Below are 3,263 nucleotides of genomic sequence, written 5' to 3'. Positions count from 1 at the left end.
ATATTAATGTATTGGATGACTCAGTTTTATAAAGATGTCATATCTCCCAAAATTTAACCTACAAATTTAACTCAGCAAAATACTGAGAAGAGTTTTCAGTGGAAGTTGACAAACTGATACTAAAGTTAACATGGAAGAGCAGAAGTCCAAAAAATAGCTGGTACAGTTTTTTTAATGAACAAATGGAGGAAATGCCCTTCTACAGGTGAAGACTTATAATAAAGCCATAATAATTAAAACTTTGTAGTACCGTCTCAGAATTGGTTTGATCAGTAGAAAAGGACAAAGTAGGAATATATCCATGAATGTACGGAAATTTAATTTATAATCACAGTGGCATTACACATTAACGGGGGGAATGAAAGACTGTTTAGTAAATCAGGTCATGACAACAGGTTTTCCATGTAGGGGGAGGGAGAATAAAATTAAATTCCTACTTCACACCCTTCCAAAAAATAAGTCCTGGATGGATCAATTTTACAAGTGTGGAAAACAAAACTTTAAAACATTAAGGGAAAAAACATAGGAGGCTATCTTTGTGGCATCACGTGTGGAGAGTTGTCTTTAATATGACATAAATGACACAAACTATAAAGAAGATCAGTGAATATGACTACATTTTAAATTTTCTATAGTTCAAAAGTTATTGGAAGTTAAAAGAGAAGTCACAGAATGAGACAATATAATGTTAATATATGTGAACTCCTACAAATCAAGAGGGAAAAAGATGAAAACATACACAGCCCACTGGATAAACGGATGAAGACTATGAAAAAACAAACCACAGACTCAGAAACCTTAATAACCAGTAAATATATGCTCAACCTCGTTGGCAGTGAGGGAAATCCAAATAAAGCGATGAGATCCTGAGCTTTAAAAAAAAAAATCAAATTGTCAGAAATAAGAAAAGTCTGAATCTAGAAAGTAAGGGAAGGTCATGTGAGGGAAACAAGAACTCTCATACACCGCTGATGGGTGTATAAATTGGAGAACCATTTGGCAGTCTCTAATAAACTGAAAATGTGTGTGTAACCTAGCAATTCCCCATATAGGTAGACAGAGAAATTCTACCTACCTATAGAAGACACATGTACACATATGTTCATATTAGCATTGCCCTTAATGCCAAAATATTGGCAGCAGCTTAAATATTCATCAACAGGGGAATGAATAAACCCAGCATGTTCACATGCATGGATCTACAATATAGCAATTAAAATGAATGCACTGGATTTATATTTATCAACATGGAAAGAATGAAAACATACCATGAAGGAAAAAAAAAAAACAAGTCACAGAATATGCATAGTCCGATATCACACCTGTGCATTTAAAAAATCAAAACAGTACTCTGTATTTGTATGGGTTCATATGTAGTAAAAGTATAAAGCCTAGATTTAAAAGTTACATACCAAATTCGTGATAATGTTTGCCTTTGGAGAAAAGGGTGGAGAATGGTTTTGGGGAGGAGTGCAAAGGGACTTCAATTTTATCAGAATGTCGAATAGTTCAATTAAAAAAAAAAAAAACAGACCTGAAGCAGATATGGCAAAATGCTAACATTTACCAATTACATGAGATAGGTGCATGGGTGCCTGTAATACTCTCTCTGCATTTTAAAATAGCTTTAGATTTTTTCTAAATAATAATATTTTTAAAAAACAGCTAGTAAAGAATTCTATCTGATAGAATTTTAATACGTGTAGATAAAGAGTTAATTGTCTAAAATTTTGAAGCAAGCAGCTTTATAATAATTATCTGTTTTAGAATAGAATCTCCATAAAGATAACAAAGCTGACAAGATCATAAAACTACTGAAATGAATAAAGCAGATTCTATAAGTGTCAACATGGATAGTTCTCAAAATCATACTGAGGGGAAAAAGTAAGTTGCAAAATGATATGTACACTACTGTACCATTTATAAAGAAAATTTAAAATATATAAGCATGGACATATATATTTACATATAATATATAGGTAATTAGGTAATAAAGAATAATAACAATGCTGGAAGAATACACACTTTATGATACTGATTACCTAGGCAAGTAAGGAGAGAGAAAGGTGAATGGAACTGGGGAGGAAAATAAGGTGACATTCAACTCTATCTGGAATTTTTAATAAAAATAAAAAACCTGAAGCAAATGTGACAAATATTTCACATCTGATTACCCTAAGAAGTAATACATGAATATTTGTTATTCTTGAGATATATGTATTTTTAATGTTCAAAAGAATAAGTACTGAAGAATTGCAAATAAACTGCACATAATTCAAAAATATGTAAGTAAAGCTTGTATACATCAAAAACGATACGCTATGACTATTTTTAGAAATTATCCTGTTTGCTTTTCTGTGTTTTTAATTTTTTAAAATTCAAAAGAAGAAAAAAATGAAGGCAGTGAAGAAATGTAAACATATATATACATATATCTGATTATATAAAGAGAAAAACCTCCACAATCACAAAACGCCATATGAGCAATTCTATATAAATTGCTGCATTTTCTTATTTTTAATTTTTGTCAAGAGAAAAATAAAAGATGTTGCCTAATTGGAAACGTGACTTTCTATTATTAAAATTGTGGGAATCCATTTTAATGTGTTTATCTCGCTGCTAGTCTATAATTTATATTACAGCGTGGAAATTTGTTTGTATGCCTGTGACAGGTTAAAGCAGTTTAAACATGCATTTTTCTTTCGTTGGTTGAATAGTTAAATCGTTACTCAAAGGATTTTAAGTTTCAATTTCAACCATGAGGGGATTCTTTGCTTTTTTTCAAGGTTAAAAATGTTTCTGGTTCAAAATGCTATTAATTAATGGCTACGTAGTGGCTCTATTTAGGGAATTGGTACCGACCCTGGGTTAGCAGTGGAACTGTTAGATGAGAAAACTTTTTTGATGAAGACTCGGGGATATTTTAAATTCGATCTGACAGCGGTAACAGAAGTGAAATGTAATTCCAGCCCGCTTAACTAACAACCGTAATTATGAATCGAAAGACATGTCAGGTATAAGCATTTTTTTCCCTAAAAAAAAAAGTTTCTCGGACTCCGCCGGACACCCAGCTGGCGGAGGACCAGCGGGCGAAGGGGGAGCGAAGCCGGCAGGCTGCCCAGAAGTTACGATCGGGGAGTTTTCTCTTTATTAAAATTACCTGGCTCACCAGCAGAGGCAAGAGCGCGAAGACAAGATAATTTCTTAGGCTGTTAAAAATGACTTAGCCCGGTGGGCCGCGCGTTCCGAGGGGCTGTCCTGCG

This window comes from Monodon monoceros, unplaced genomic scaffold, assembly GCF_005190385.1.
Source record: "Monodon monoceros isolate NGI ecotype Baffin Bay Population unplaced genomic scaffold, NGI_Narwhal_1 Super_Scaffold_2, whole genome shotgun sequence".
NCBI lineage: Eukaryota > Metazoa > Chordata > Mammalia > Artiodactyla > Monodontidae > Monodon > Monodon monoceros.
This window is presented reverse-complemented; position numbering follows the sequence as displayed.